Source organism: Canis aureus, chromosome 16 (assembly GCF_053574225.1).
Source record: "Canis aureus isolate CA01 chromosome 16, VMU_Caureus_v.1.0, whole genome shotgun sequence".
Taxonomy (NCBI): Eukaryota; Metazoa; Chordata; class Mammalia; order Carnivora; family Canidae; genus Canis; species Canis aureus.
This window is the reverse complement of record NC_135626.1, coordinates 33,944,338-33,960,550: the sequence shown is the minus strand read 5'-3', so window position 1 is coordinate 33,960,550 and position 16,213 is coordinate 33,944,338. Positions and strand designations below refer to the sequence as shown.

The 16,213-nt window shown below is 46.0% G+C and overlaps 2 long non-coding RNA genes across 3 annotated transcripts in view; one reads left to right on the top strand and one right to left on the bottom strand.

Moving 5' to 3' along the window:
* LOC144285319 (uncharacterized) overlaps nucleotides 1-16,213 on the top strand; it is a 122,350-nt gene that overhangs the window by 62,104 nt on the left and 44,033 nt on the right. Inside the window, exons 6-7 of one of the 2 annotated variants that reach the window (XR_013353627.1) lie at nucleotides 14,082-14,292; nucleotides 14,572-14,972. This is a non-coding gene — a long non-coding RNA (uncharacterized LOC144285319). Of the gene's footprint in view, nucleotides 1-14,081; nucleotides 14,293-14,571; nucleotides 14,973-16,213 lie in introns of those variants that run through there. The other variant, XR_013353628.1, reaches the window with a different exon arrangement.
* Nucleotides 6,976-9,352, bottom strand: LOC144285318 (uncharacterized). Its single transcript, XR_013353626.1, has 2 exons — nucleotides 9,156-9,352; nucleotides 6,976-7,397 (listed from the first exon to the last, which is right to left on the bottom strand). It is a non-coding gene; the product is annotated as an uncharacterized LOC144285318 (long non-coding RNA).

The window sequence follows — 16,213 nt, the reverse complement described above, 5'->3', positions numbered from 1 at the left end:
CTCATCCAATACAGTAGTCTTGAATTTTCATTTTGCATGGTTATAACAGAGTGAATGAGTAGCTTGCAATTCAAGGCATTTTTCATAAGCTTTGGTCTTCAAAATGGTGTTAGTGTTGAATGGTTTTTATTGATTTTAGGGGGGGATCTTTCTATTTCCTGGATCTGAATGCCTGTTTCCCTTCCCAGATTAGGAAAGTTTTCAGCTATGATTTGTTCAAATACATATTCGGAAATTGGAAGTTCTAGTGTGTATTTATATTCTGTTTACATTTAAACATTTAATATACATATTTAAACTTATATTTTGCTAATGGTTACAAAAATGAAATAATAATCATATCCCTTTAGTTCTGTTGAAATAATTAGGAATTTTAGTTTTATGTTAACTTTTTCCTTTTTCTTTTCATTTCCTCTCTCTCTCTCTCTCTCTTTCCCTAAAGAGAGAGAGAGAGAGAGAGAGAGAGAGAGAATCTTAAGCAGGTTCCCTGCCCAGGGCAGAGCCTGATGTGGGGCTTGATCTCATGACCCTGAGATTATGACCTGAGCTGAAATCAAGAGTAGGATACTTAACCAATTAAGCCATGCAGGTGCCCCTATGTTAACTTTTTTCCTTTTTTTTTAAGAAAAGATTTATTTATTTATTTATTTATTTATTTATTTATTTATTTTTTAAAGATTTTATTTATTTATTCACAAGAGACACACAGACAGAGAGGCAGAGACACAGCAGAGGGAGAAGCAGGCCCCATGCAGGGAGCCCCATGTGGGACTTGATCCCCGTACTCCAGGATCACACCCTGGGCTGAAGGGAGGAGCTCAACCACTGAGACACCCCGGTGTCCCATTAACCTTTTTTCTTTCTTTTTTTTTTTTTCCCCATTAACCTTTTTCCTTAGAGCATGTCTTTTGTAGTTCAAGAATCCATTAACAGTTGCATTGCAGTTTTAATTCACATTTTCATCATTTGCTTAGATTTTATTATTAATAAGTGTTTATTCACTTTGTTGTAGGGGGGCATTTTGGACTCTTTGTTCATTTACTTGAGGACAGGGACCATTAAAAAAAGCTTCTTATATTCCCCCAGAGCCTTACACACAATAAGCAGTTCATGCTGGTTGTGTGATGTTGCGGACAGGATTGGCCTTGAAGTGTGACTTGTGTTTGTCTCAGCTCTGCCATCCATCATTGTCATGAGTATCTACTAACCCCACTGATCCTCAGCTTCCTCAGCTCCAAGATAGTAATAACTAGCAGGCTACTTAATAAGGATAAGAGGATCACACCTGCAACAATTTTGAGACCTGCAGTGCACATGGCTGAATCAACTGATGGATGTGTGGGAAATGAAGAAAAACCGAGAGGAAGCCCAGAGATGGATGTATCCTGAACGTGAAGACTGCTCCCTGGAGCCTTTCTCAGCAGACTTTGTTTCATAGCTGCGTTTTTTTGTTTTGTTTTGTTTTTAAGATTTTATTTATTTATTCATGAGAGACTCAGAGGCAGAGATTTAGGCAGAAGAGAAGCAGGCTCCCTATGGGGAGCCCCATGTGGGACTTGATCCCTGAGCTCTGGGATCATGCCCTGAGCCGAGGGCAGATGCTCAACCACACCACTGAGCCACCAGGTGCCCCCAGCTGGCTAGTGTCTTGGGTGAGTTTGGCTGAGAAGCGGCTGCACAACGTAGGGGAGGTGCTGGCAAGAGTGTGGGGCTTTGTGAGCCCTCACGTGCAGCCAGGTAGGGGCCCCAGTTTAGAGGCAGCCTGCTCACTGCGCAGGCAGGTGCCCACTGGTGTGATGCTGTCCTGCTAGTAATGGGGGGGGGGGGCGGGCGGGGCGCAGTCCCGCAGAAAGCCTTGTTGGAAGGGCACAAGGGCATACCCGCTTTCCAGTGAGTTTGTGTGCTCAGCTTGATCTCTCCTTCCCCCTGGGAGCCCTCACATTCATCTTTCTCCTCTCCCATTTTTTCCCCTGACCCTTGGCTCTAGTTTTTGTAACTATTTTATTTATTGATGAGAGAGAGAGAGAGAGAGAGAGAGAGAGAGAAGGAACAGTGGGGGGAAGGGGAGGGAGAGGGAGAAAGAATCCGAAGCCAACTGTGCACAGAGCCAGACGTGGATCATGACCTGAGCCAAAACCCAGAGTTGGATGTTCAACCGACTGAGCCACCCAGGCACCCATCACCTTGCTCTACTTTTAATGCTACTTAAAAATTTTTAAGGTTTGCCTTTATTAAAAAGCTCCCTCTCTCGCTCTTGCATGCTGTCTCCCTCTCTCCCTCATCTCTACTGTTTTTAAATTTTTATTTATTATTTTTTTAAGATTTATTTATTCATGAAAGACACAAAGAGAGCAAGACAAAGACATAGGCAGAGGGAGAAGCAGGCTCCATGCAGGAAGCCCGATGCGGGACTTGATCCTGGTACCCCAGGATCACCCCGAGTGGAAGGCAGATGCTCAACCGCTGAGCCATTCAGGCATCCCTCTATTGTTTTTTTAAATCTGGGAACTTTGTGCCCAATCTGGCCCAGTTTGATGCTTATTTGCTTTCTATTTTTCACAAGGATGAGAGGAATCCCCATGGCAGGGAAGAGGCAGCAGGTTGACCTTTCTTGGCTTTTTTTGCTGGGGTTACCTGCTTCCTACAGTATCTCTGCCCACTCCCTTAGCCTGCTCTCTGGCATTTCTGCTGAAGTGTTTCTAAGTGCTCAGGGCCTGATCCACACTGAGCCAGATTTGCTCTCAACTGTGTCTCACTCAAGGCTCCCCTTTACCCATTCTGTGCTTGATATCAGGGGGTGGTACATCCTTTGCTCTACTTGAGACCCTCCCCTATAATCAACTTTTTAAGTTTTGGATCATCAGAAAGGTGCAGGGGTAACAGGGAGAGTTCTCAAATACTCTTCACCTAGTTCCTGTTAACATGAACATCTTTTGGCCCAATGCTATTAACTAAATGACATATTTCAGAATTCACTGGGTTTTCCGCTAATGTCCTTTTCTAGTTCAAGATCCAGTCCATGATCCCACATTGCATTTGGTTCTTGTGGGCCTGTAGCCTCCTCCCGTCTGTGATAGCTCCTCAGTCATTTACTGCTTTTTACTATCTTGAAGATTTTGGAGAGCACCTCATTTTAATTTAGGGGAACACAAGTTCTCTTGCATTTGGAAAGGAGGAAGAATAAATAAAGTAATTCATGATTTTCCACCATCTAAGAGTAAAAATCTCCTCTCACATAAGCCATTTTCCTGGTAGTGACATTGACATTCTCAGAAGATTACTTAAAAGGCAGTTGGAGCGATTTTATTCCCTCTCCAGAAGTTTGACTATTTAATTATTTATCTTCATGACCCTGACCTTAGTATATGAATAGAGTGTATGGAGTCAACAGGTTAATGATACCCTTGCGTGATGTTATACACAGTCCTGCCCACTCTCCCCACAGGCTGCATAGCTGGGCTAGGATTTGGAAAGATGAGCATCTTTGCAGGGGCCACCCCTGCCCTGGCATCTGGGGATACATATTTCCCTCTGTCTCCACCTCTGTGGGGATACAGAATCTAAATGAGGATAACAAGCAATGACAGCCCATATGTCATTATCCGAGAGACCAAAACCCAACAAGGCCCACTTTATCTGAGTTTGGCACCTGGGTATGTCTTATGGAGGGCACCCCAGGCTTCCCTACATCAGGATAGTGGGAAATGTGGTTACAGTGACTATCAAGGCCCCCAGAAAGGGAAAGGATGGAAAGACACAGCAAAGAAGCACTGCATAAGCCTGGAATGCAGAAGAAGAAATGCACAAAGAGCAATTCGTTTTCCCTTTCAGGTCCAATGTGTGCATGTGGCTGTCCTGTGGCTGGCTGAGCTTCCTCATTCTCTGCCTCCTACATGTGTGAATGGCTGGCTCCTCAGGAGAAGGAAGCTCTACAAAGTCCAGAGTAGGATGATTGATCTGATCTTCCAGAAAGATCTCTGGAACTGCACAGAGTCTTGACTTGGGGTTCAGAATGGGTGGCAATGCTTCTGGACAGTGAGTGAGCTTTCATATTGTGGAAGAAACACTGGATGGTGCTAGCTCTGCTAACTGGTGATGAGATTTGAGGTCACTCATTATCCTTGGCTTCCTTGTTTGTAACAAAGAAAGGGGGAGTGTATTGGATAATTCTAAGTTTCCTTCAAAATCTAGCAAACTGATTCTTATTTAGCTCCATTACACCCAAGATAGCCCAGCTCACCTCCTTTTCTCTTAGTGCCATGATGTGAGAACTTTGGGAAGCATCATGGTAGTGGAGGGTATACTTTCAGCCATCCAACATCCACTTTCCATCCCTAACCATGCTCCAAAATCTTTTTTTGACAATTACCAATTCCACAGTGCTTTTATTCTGATGGCATCCTGTCCTTCCATAAACATAGGGATATGTGACCAAACCAGGCCAATCAGATGATCCTTTTCAGGAATTAGAATCTTGAGCAAATAGGAAAAGCCTGCAAATGCCTGGTGTTGCCCACTGGTGGCATCTTGATCTTGCCATCCCTCTACTTGCTCCTTCCAGGAGCTGTCTATGCCCTAGTAGTGTCCATGCTGGGGTCCTGCCTTCCAACTGACTCTGAGAGCCTCTGATCTCCTTTGGTGTTACTACCTTTTCCATAATTAGGCAAAATCAGTTTCTTTTCCTTGCCACTATAGATCTGTAAATAGTGAAGAATTTTCTGCTTAACTTCTTAAATGTGAACTTGTAGCAAGAATCTTTGCTTTGAATTTCAGACATTTCCAGAGTTCTGAAGAGTACTGGTCATGCCACCCAGTGATATTCAGGCTCTGGAATGAAACAGACCTAAGCCAAATTGGATGTGATATTTCATGGCTCCTTGGCTCATGGGTAGCCCTGGATAACTCTCCAAAACTCCTTAAGTCTTGGTTTTCTTGCCTATTAAATAGAAAATAATAATACCAGCTACATAGAATGATTGTAAAGATTAAAAATATATTTATGTTAAGTTCTTAAGAAACTCTGAATCTGAAGTTTTTTTTTTTTTTTTTTTTAATAGAAGGGAGGGAGGGACAGAGGGAGAAGGAGAGACAATCTCAAGCAGACTCTCCACTGATCGTGGAGCTAGATGCAGGACTCTATCCTATAACCCTGAGATCAAGACCTGAGCTGAAATCAAGAATGGGATGCTCAACTGACTGAGCCCCCCCAAGCACCTCTGAATCCAGTGTTGACTGCAATCAAGAAAACTTGGGCGGATTGTGGCACCATGTTGGATCTCATCACCTCCACTGTACACATGAGGAATTGAGACACGAAGCAGTTACAGAACTTGCTCAGAGCCTCCTGAAGCACTTGATGTGCTCTGATGTTCTCTGACAGAGAGAAGACTGGGCAGACAGACCCATATCACACACACACTGGGAGATCCGTGTGCTTTTTGAATCCTTTGCCTTATCTCTGGGAAGATGCTGTCACTGCAGTCAGGGAAAGGGACAGCCTCATTAGTAGGCAGGACTCAGCCTGTGCTCCTGGATTTGTTCTTTTAAAAAAAAGATTTTATTTATTTATTTGACACACACACACAGAGAACAGAAGCAGCGGGAGCAGCAGCAGAGAGAGAGGAAGAAGCAGGCTCCCCACAGAGCAGGGAGCCCCTGTGGGGCTTGATACCAGGATCCCGGGATCATGACCTGAGGCAAAGGCAGATGCTTAAATCGACTGAGCCACTCAGGTGCCCCTAGATTTGTTCTTGAAGTGAATTTTCACTGTGTTTATTATAAGCAGCTAGGCAGCTGCTGTTTCCTGTTGGCTCGACTTCCTTCTCCTTAAGTTACCAAACCTCAAGGATCAGGGAAGGCGAGCAGGAAGGGCAGGACAGGGTTAAAACAGGACTCTGTTTTCAGCAAGGGATGAATTTCCCTGCAGCTGTTCCCGCTTAGTCCGGATGTATCGATAGGATGTAAAGATGTGCTTCATCGCTCAGCCCTGGTTGCAGCTCTGAAGATAGAGATCAGCTCTCATCTTGGAGATCTGGCCCAGGGACCAGACATCTGCTGCCGAGGCCAGAGGGAGGACTGGCCAGCGCTCTGGCCACACGCTGGCACAGCCAAGGGAGCTGGAGTAGAGCCGTGGGCTGTAAACATTGGCTTGAACAAGTCATCTAGTTAAGCAGCCAGAGGGATGGGAGGGGCACCCTCACATCCAGAGCCTCCTGGAGCCAGAGACACAGTGACAGTCCCATTCAATACTTACTTCATTTCATCTGCATGTCAACCCTCCTCCCCCAACCTTATTTTATTATCTTACTCTATAGACAGGAAACCAAAGCTTGGGGGAGATTCCGTGTATCTGGGCAGGACAGAGAACAGAATCAGGATTCAAGTTCAGATTCTGCTGGACTCCAGGGCCATTCCAGAAATCTGCTTTACCTTTGGGCCCTGCGATAGGATGGCTGGATCCTTCCTGCTACGATTTCCATCTCTGACCATCCCTTAAATGAAATACTAGAATGCAGATAACTGATGAAACCCACAGACAGAGGGGAATGTTCTTGTGTTGGATGTGGTTGTGGAAGAGGGGGTGACAGCTGATGTGAGGGAGTGTCTGTCTCAAGCCTGGGAAAGCCTGGACCAAAAGCTTGGTTGGCTGGAGAAGCTGAAACTGGTTGGAGATCCTTAGAAATCATTCAGGGCAGTGGTTCTCAAATGGTGGCGATTTTCGTAGTGTCGGGAAATGTTTTTGCTTGTCATGCTAGGGGTGGGGGTATACTGCTAGCCTTAGTGGGCAGAGCCCACGGGTGCTGCTAAATGTCCCACAGTGCACAGGACAGCCCTCCACAGCACAGGATCCTGTGACCTAAAATGTCAATGGTGCCAAAACTGAGAAAGCCTGGTCTTGGTATTTACAGGTGTGTAAATAGCTTCCAAGAGGTACAGCGCCCTCCCTCAGGTAACACAGCCCACATGAGGCAGAGATCAGACCAGAGCCTGGTTTATTACACGCCAGGTGAGTGACGTTCACACTGTTGAGTGGCCTCAGGCAAAGAACATAGGAAGGGGCCTCTCAGGGGAGCGAGGGGTCTGGCATGACTCCGCTCAGATTGCGGGCTGGGTAGAGCTGCACAGGTGTCTTCCTGGGGAAGAGACGCTCCCGGTCTGCTGATTTGTCTACTGGGCCCAGGGCCTGAGGGAGGAAGGGGTGCTGTGGGGAGTCCTGGGAGCCAGTGGGAGACGAGTGCTTCTGAAAGAGGCTGATAGGAGGTTCTAGTCAGGTCTTTCTCAGCTGGCTCTGAGATGCCACTTTCCATGCCAGCCTTGGTGACCTTCATGTCCATCTGGTGGGAAAATGGGCCACCATAGTCCCTCACTCCTGAAGAGCTCTTGATAGTTAGAAAGCACTTTTAAAAAAAAAAAAAAAGATTTTTGTTTATTTATTCATGAGAGACACACACAGAGAGAGAGGCAGAGACACAGGCAGGGGGAGAAGCAGGCTCCATGCGGGGAGCCCAATTTGGGACTCCATCCCAGGACCCCGGGATCACGACCTGAGCCAAAGGCAGATGCTCAACCACTGAGCCACCCAGGCGCCCCTAGAAAGTACTTGTTGACACCAGGCTTCCTCCTTGACTGAGCATGCCTGGCCACAGTGGTGTGCCATAGGCAGAACCAGCACGATTCTTTCCGTTTTGGAGATGATGGAAGTGGGGTTCTGGAGTTAACCACCTGACCTCATCTCACCAGAGGCCTGGCTGAACCAGGATCTCTTCTGACTCATGCCTGGTGCTCTTTCAACTATTAAACCACTTCCTTCCGATGGGCGAGCTTTTGTGTGAGCTCTGTGCTAGGTCTTGCCTCACATTCTGTCTGCTTCTCCATGTCCCTGTATGTCCTCTGTTTCTTGAGGGTGTGAACATCTCAGTTTTTACACTCCAATTAACATATACATTCAGTATTTGATTTTTTCATTTTAATAAAGGAATCTCTCAATTGGGACATTGGCGTTTGTGAGGTCTGGTGCTGCACAGCAGGGACACAGTGTTGACCGAGCGGTAATTCTGTCCCCTATGCGCTCAGAGCCCAGGGTAGACAGAGACAGGCAACGTCTGGGGAGTCAACAGAAGATGCTGTGGGAATGGTGGTGAGCACCCAGCGCAGGCCTGGAAGGGTTCTTGGAGAAGTCGTGGAAAACCACTGACCTCATATTATTGCTTTATAACTGGCACTCCTTCCTCAGGAGACCTTATGCTTCTTCAGGAAATAGAGCATTTCTTTTCACTTTTGTCTCTCTAGCCCTTAAAAGCATGCTGGGCACACCATAGTAGCCGAATACATGCTTGTTCCTTTCTGTCCCCTCCCAGGGGACAATGTAAAGCATGGCTTTGGACTCTCAGTTCTGTAACGTATTTGCTGTGCTGCTTGGGGAAAAATAAGCCAATCTCTCTGAGCTTCCAGTTCCTCACTTGGAAAATGGTGATGAAAGAGATGGCTACCTCGTAGGCCTCCCATGGAGGTTATCTGTGCAGAGCATTCAGCACTGTCACTGTGTGTGACACATGGGAAGATGACCATAAACACTACTCTATTAGCGATTATTTAATTGGCACAGTGATGTCTCTGCTCAGCACATGCACCTGCTCAGCTTCTTAGATCCCAATAACCGTTGGCTAATTTGGATGGTTCTGGCACCAGTGTTGTGAGAGTTTGGATTTCACTGGTCAACTGACTTACAGTGCTTTATAGTTGGAAGTGAGGTGAGCTGTCAACATGTGAAGGAGTATCTTTAATGATCCCGCTCCCCCCCCCCCCCCCGCACCCAAACATTAAAAGTTGTTGCTGGAGCATGCTGGAGATGAGTCTGGAAGCACCCATCTGCCATGGCTGGAAGAGCATGGGGCCAGCACGTCTTAGATCCACAGATGGAGCTTGTTGCTTACTGGCTTGCCTTCCCCCTGCCTGAGCCTGTGAAGCCCATCCTTCATCCAGTAAGGTATTTGCAATGCTGAACTCCAGAGTGCCTGGCTGTCATCCCAAGGCTGCCTGCAGCTGGCTCCGGGATCGTTCAGAGCCCCACATCCTCAAGACCTGCATTGTTCACATCCTCTGCCCTGTCCCGCATCTGCCACATTCCCTTTGCGAAGTATCAGGAGATAGTTTACCTGTTGGTATGTAACCATCTCTACTGGTAGCCAAACAGTGGACAGGATTGCTGAGCCTGGCTAAGTCTGTGCTGGGAGCCCTGTGACAGAGATGGGGACCTCTGCCACTCCCCTGAGCCATGAATGTCTAGGGTAGACCCTAGAGCCCCGGCACCCCCTTGATGCATGCCCCCTGATGCTGCTCTCGAGCAGCTCAGAATTCCAGCTCAGAATGCCCATGCTGTCTCTAGCAATTGTTCTCTGCATGCACATTCCAAGAGATTTTTTTCCCCTCTCTGTTGGTACATGGTCAAAATGCAAGCATCTGGGTGCCCACTTCCCTCCACATTTCCAACCACCTGCTTGAGTGTTGTTAGGCAGCCAGCCGTGGGGACTGAGGCCTTGAAGCTGAAGAAGCCATCGACTGTGAAGCTGGGGACTCAGAGCCTCACTGTCTCACTCAACGCCTCTGTTCAGGGGCCTTGCCAGTGTTGTTACAACATCGACAGAGCGTGTCTAACAACACATTGGAATGATCCTCCCCAGACCCTGCATTGCCTTTCGTTAGAATTTCCCCTGTGCCCACAGCCCGTGTCTGCTACTCACGAGTCCATCGAGCTCCTGATTTCTTTTTGCACCACGTCAGCCAATCTCCTCAGACTAGTGCCTCAGCAGGTGGAGCTGGGTAGGGATTTTTAATCAGTCCAAAAAAAGACTTCAACCCTTCAAGAAATCTTGAGTCTCATAGATGCTGATTTTTATGGCCCACTTCTTGGGGCCTCCTTTGCCTGTCTTTACCAGAAGGAAATTTCTGGACCTCATTCTCTGTATGCCTGGCTTTTGAACAGGTTACCCACTCTTGCCACCAAGTTTAAGGTTGACCTCAGAGGGTTTTCACAACTTCCTCAGACTTTTGGGAGGTATTCCTAAGGGGACTTTCCAAAGTGGTAGGAGAGAAGGGAAGGGAGGTGGGATGTGGGCAGTGAGGATGCAAGTGGGGACAGGTGATGCTCCTGAAGGTAGAATTATACCTCCGGATTGCCCAATGATCTGGTGCTAAGCCTGGGGCACCTTGGATCAGTTGATTGAACTCAGGATTCTGTGCAGATAGAGTAACATTAATGTCAGTGGTAGGAAGAAGCCCCTCTAGAGGGCAATGAAGCAGGAGGGATGTCTCTACAGGGAGAATTGGATATTCATCCTTTATCTTGAATCATTTTTAGAACTCCTGAAGGGTGACATGAAGACATCACCCACATAGACCAGTGTTCTATGGAATGCAGTGACCATCCACTTTCATCTTGAGGTACCAGCTAGGGAAGTATCTGGATGCTTCAGCTGTCCAATGCGTTTTGGGGTCCTCTATATGTCACCATAAAGATGAGACCCAAAGAACATGACATTTTGTTGAGCAGAGTTCAGAAGCTTTCAAATACACAAAATACATATGAGGAGGGTCTTGGGCAATACAGAGAGTTCCAGAGACCTGGCTGGAGCCTTGAATCTTCTGAGAAGGAAATGAAGAATAATCCCCATTGGTTGGAGGGGAGTGGTAGGGAAAGACAAGAGGATTTTCAAGAATTTTTTTTTTCTTTTTAAGTAAACTCCACACTCAGAGTGGAAACCACTGGGGGCTTGAACTCATGACCCTGAAATCAATACTTGAGCTGAGATCAAGAGTCAGATGCTTAACCAACTGAGCCACCCAGGCACCCCAAGAGGACATTTTTGATACAACATTGCAAACTGTCTTTCTGTGAAATAAATCTTTACCCTTGGCAACCAAACCCTCAGCAAATTCTTGATGTGTGGGTTGGGGTGTGGTTTTGAGCAAAGTCAGGAAAAAGGAGCCCTTAGGATTGGTGAGAGTAGAGGAAAGTAGAGGAAAGAAGATATAGGGGAGGGAATGAATGATATAAGCAAGACAGAGATGGATGCAGACAGGGATGGAGAGCCAACAGAGGTCACGACAATGTGTCTTTGGGGATTTGCAGAAATCTTGAGGGAGGCATTGGATCTCCTGCAGGGTGTAGTTGTGGGCACTGGTGCCAATTTTATTTAAATCCTAAAAACCTCATGTAATACCTGAGTATGTGTGGATACACATAGACAAAGGTCGAGAAGAGAGTGTTCAGGGAGACCGCTACTCAGTTGCATCTGGGGGGTGTGATGTTATGTAAGTGCCCAGGGAAGGTGAGGGAAACTTCACTGTTCCTACCACATATATTTCAATATTATTTCATTTAAGGACAGATGAATTAAAAACATACCCTTTTATAATTTAAAAGTGAAAAAAGGGTGCAAGTCATCCATAATCTCACTGCCCAGATGTGATAACTTTTAACATTTGATGTGGATTCTTACTAGTGTGTTTCTATCCATATGTAAACACATGTACCTGCATGTGTAAAAAACAAAGTCATCCCAGCCTTGTTGTGTAGCTTACTTTTGAAACCTAGTAATATATCTTAGACATATTTCCATGTCCTCAGAATACAGTCACACAACATCATCTCTTAATAGATGCATGATATTCCATCATGTATGTGTCCCATGCCTGATGTAGCCAACATTATGGACATTAAGGTTGTTTCCATTTTTCCCTACTACACACAGAGAAAATCTTGATGGCTGCATCTTTTCACATTTTTTAGTTAAGTCATAGAAAACATTCTGAGAGGTAGAATTACTGGATCAAAGGGAAGTTATGTTAAAAAATTTGATATGTATCATCCAATAATCTCCCAGAAATGTACCAGTTTCCACTTCTACCAGCAATCAGCACTCACGCTCACATATTTTTTTGAGCTCGAACTCAGAAATAATATTCCTGACAAATAGACATTATTTTTGCCCCGAGGAGGTTTACACTCTGTTAGGTGGCTTGTTAGCATGTGCTCAGTAAGATTCCTTGTGTATTTGACAAGTAGTTATGCCAACCTTACCATGTGCTGGACAGTTTTCTGAGGACCTTTAAAGATTAAGTCATTTAATTTTCAAGCACAACCCTGTAAGTCAGTAGTAGTATTTCCATTTTACAAGTAAAAAAGCTGAAGCAATGACACTAAGTAGCTTGCTTAAGGATTCACTGGTGATAAGTGGCAGGGCCAGGAGTCGAACCTACAAAGCATCCTGGATCCAGAATCTGTGTTCTTAATCCTGTGCACGATAGGTAATAAAATTCTCAGCCCTGAGATAGTGAAAAAGTGGCTTGAAAACACTTCATTCAATCATGGGGGCTAATAGGAAAATGAGCTTCCCGCTTGCCAGGACCCCCCTTTAGATCCAGGGTTGAAAGCAGCCTCAGCGTGCTCAATTGTCCCATATCTGGGCAGGTTAGGATCATACAGAGAAGTGAGGATCATGAGATTTTCCATTATAAGAGTAGCATTGGAGGAAACCCAATGGAATGCTTGGCTTCCTATGGCTTGTGGCTGACGCAGGAAGTTGGAACTCTTTCTGGAGGTTTGAGTGGTGCATTGCTTCTGAAGAAGGAGGAAAGCTAGAATATGAAGAGGAGAGAGAGAGAGAGAGAGAGAAAAACAGACAGGCAGGCAGGCAGAGAGCCAGACAGGATGAGTTGGGAGCTGCATCTTGGATGAAAGTTGGAAGGCTAGATTGCAGGGTGTGGGGGCCAATTGTCCTGGGAAGGGAGGATAAACCCATATGGCTGGAGAGCAAGCTGTGGGTGGTTTAGGTGGGAGATAAGGAAGGGGAGTTGGTTTCAAATCTTAGAAAGCCCTGAGCCCAGGCAAGGGGTTGGACTGAGGACAATGGAAACATTCTTAGAGCAGAGAAGTGGTGTGACCAGACTGTTTTAGGAACACTTTGCAGAAAGATGGGAAGATTTATGAGAGACTGGAATAAGAGATCATGGCAGAGTCCAAGCTAGAGGCATCTGGGGTTCGATTTAGGGCAGAGGCAGTTTGAGCATAAAGATGGGGATGATGCAGAGGCCACACAAAGCTGAAACTGAGAGTCTGCATGACTGACTTTTTTTTTTTTTAAGATTTTATTTATTTATTTGTGAGAGAGAGAGAGAGAGAGAGAGAAGCAGGCCCCATGCAGGGAGCCTGATGTGGGACTCGATCCCAGGACTCCAGGATCAGGCCTTGAGCTGAAGGCAGATGCTCAACCGCTGAGCCACCCAGGAATCCCTGCATGACTGACTTCTATGAAGCTGGAAGGTGAGTGAGTTAGGAGTGAGCAGTGTGTGGGAAGCTGTTCCTGCCCTTACCTGAGATGGTGAACCCAGGACGAGGGTAGATTGAGGGTGGGGATGAGAGAACAGAGACTCCTGTTTTGGATTTGTGGGTCCAAAGGTTTGTGAGCTATCTCAATGAAAGGGCCAAGCAGCAGAAGGACATGCACGTTTGGTACTAGGGACAGAAGTTAGGTCCTAAAGGAGAGTCCCGGAGTCACCAGCCCAGGGGACAGCTGTGAAGGATGAGTGGGGATGCATTCCCACAGGGATGACATGTAAAGCAGGAGGAGCAGAGGACACACGACTAATCTTTGAGAAGCACTTCTATTTAGGGGAGTGGTTCTCCACGTTGGCCCCATGTTAGAATCACCTGGAGACCATAAAGGCTCCTGCTGCCCAGGTCCAACCTCAGATGTCCTGATTTCATTGACTTGGAAGGCAGCCAGGGCATCAGACATTGCAATGCTCCCCAGGTAATTGTACAGCTTAGGTAGAAAGCTATTGATTGAAGGAGGTGACAGGAGAGGAATAAGATAGAGAGCCATCTCAGTAGAGCAGGTGAGCGTTTAGAAGTGTTTTCATTTGTTCTATAACATTTGCTGAGTACCTAATAATAATAATAATAGCTACCATATATTGAAGGCTTTGCTCTGTCAGTCCCTGGGCTGAGTGCTTTACACATATCCTCTCATTGTGATGCTCACACAATACTGTGAGATAAGTATCTTCACCCTCTTTCACAGGTAAAGAAAGTACGAATCAGAGAAATTCAGGAACTGCCAAAAGTCACACACCCAAGTGGAGGAAGCAGGCATTAAACCTATGATATTGAATGTCTTCAAAAGCCTGGGAGTTAATCACTGTGCTACGATGCCCCTGCCCACTAGACCTTGTGCTCGGAGCTCTCAAGGGCCTTGTAATCTGATGGGTGTTGGAACGGTTACCCACGATAAGGTAAGTGCTGTCACGGAAGAATGTGCCAAGCGCCATGGGTACCAGGAAGAGGGTGCCCACATCAGCCTGGAGGACTTAAGAAAAGCTCTGTCTATGAGCTAATGCCCAAGGCAACATTTCCAGTTTATTCCCAGACTCCATATCTTGATAGGAGGGTGGCATGTGTGTGCAAGGGGAAAAGAATAGATGGTGGCTATGCTGGAGTCACACAACCATGATGTTGATCAACACATGGATATTTTTGAGAGAAGCTGGAGACTGTGTTAACTTTCCTTTCAGGCCATGGGACTTCATGAAGATGACAAAGCTGCTCTGGTGGATGGCAGCCCAATTTTTTTCTGCCTACTTTTTAAGTTACCCTGGAACAATAGTCATAACCACCGAGAGGGGGATTCTAGTCCTAGTAACCCTGAACAATTCTGCCTGAGGAGCACCCCACTGAGCCAATTGTTCTAAGGAGAAAAACTCCGAGAGAAAGTTTGACATCTGCCATGGGAAGGTGTCTTCTAAGCCAATGTGAATTTACTGTCTCTGGAAGGAGAAAGGGCACATATAGGCTTTCAGAAATGGGAAGGTAAAAGTGGGCATTCGTCAAAGTTGTCATCCTCTTATATATCAAAACTGAGACGGTACTGATGTCATTCTTGACTGCATGAGTCAGAACATAATAAACTTTAAAATTGCCAGACCGAAGGTAGATGCTCATGCTTGTGATTTATGACAGGAATCACAAGGTGCTTCATTAATTTCCCCACTGCCCATTTATGTTTGCATGAAGTGCAAGGGGTGGAGGAAGAGAAGCTGAATCCTTTGGTGGATGTGGTCAACAAGGCTGTGGTTTCAGAGGGAACCACGTTCGCTCTGTCCCTCTTAAGATCAGGTCCCTGGCCTCTGGTCTTGACTGAGAATGACACCTCTGCATTAATCACCCTGCCCCCTCTCTGCTCTGTCCTTGAGACTTCTCAAGGGAACCAGCTGGTAAACAGGTTTAATTGAAGTTCCCAAAAAGTCTGGGAGTTGAGAACTCTTTATTTGACTGTAGTAACTATATCAATCGAAGACATAATTAGTGACTAAAATGTACAATCTGATATAAGTGACCCTTCCCAATTTGCAGAACTGTTTTTTATTAAGCTTAGTGAAGTCACTTGAGGCTAAAATATAAGACATTCAATACTAGGATGATTGAAAAATGGCAAAAATGTCACTGTTCTAAAATTAATCAGATGTACACAGTGATGAAAATACAAATGAGGATAAAACTTCAAGAGATTAATGTAAATTCTGATGACTTTTCACCAAGTGATTCAGGATTTTTAAAAATCTCTCTAAACATTTCTCTCTCTCTCTCTCTCTCTTTTTAAAAAAAGATTATTTATTTTTTCATGGGAGACCCAGAGAGAGAGGCAGAGACATAGGCAGAGGGAGAAGCAGGCTCCCCGTGGGGAGCCTGATGTAGGACTCAATCTCAGGACCCCGGGATCATAACCTGAGCTGAAGGCAGGCGCTCAACCACTGAGCCACCCAGGTGCCCCTTCTAGTTAACAGTTCTTGATAGTAAATTCTCTTTTGTACAAACAACTGGTATGATTTGTCTGGACTGTGCCCAATACACTAGAAGTCTCTTTTGGGGGAGCTTCAGGGTTGGTTCTGGCTGGAACTTGGGATCCTGGGGCTGAGGCAGACTGCCCTTCAAACCTTCCACTCCAGCATCATCTTGCCCCTTGACATGGAAATCCCTGGTCAAGGGTGCCAACCAAGACTCTCTGCTTCTGCGAGCCTCTCCCTTCCCCTCCTTTGGGCACAAGGGATTTTCTGGGGTTCCTTCATGTCAGATGCAATCAGCAAGGAATGTGGGGACATTCTTGACCATTTCCTGTCTGGAACATCTGCTGGCATCTCTTTGGTGTCTTGTCCATGT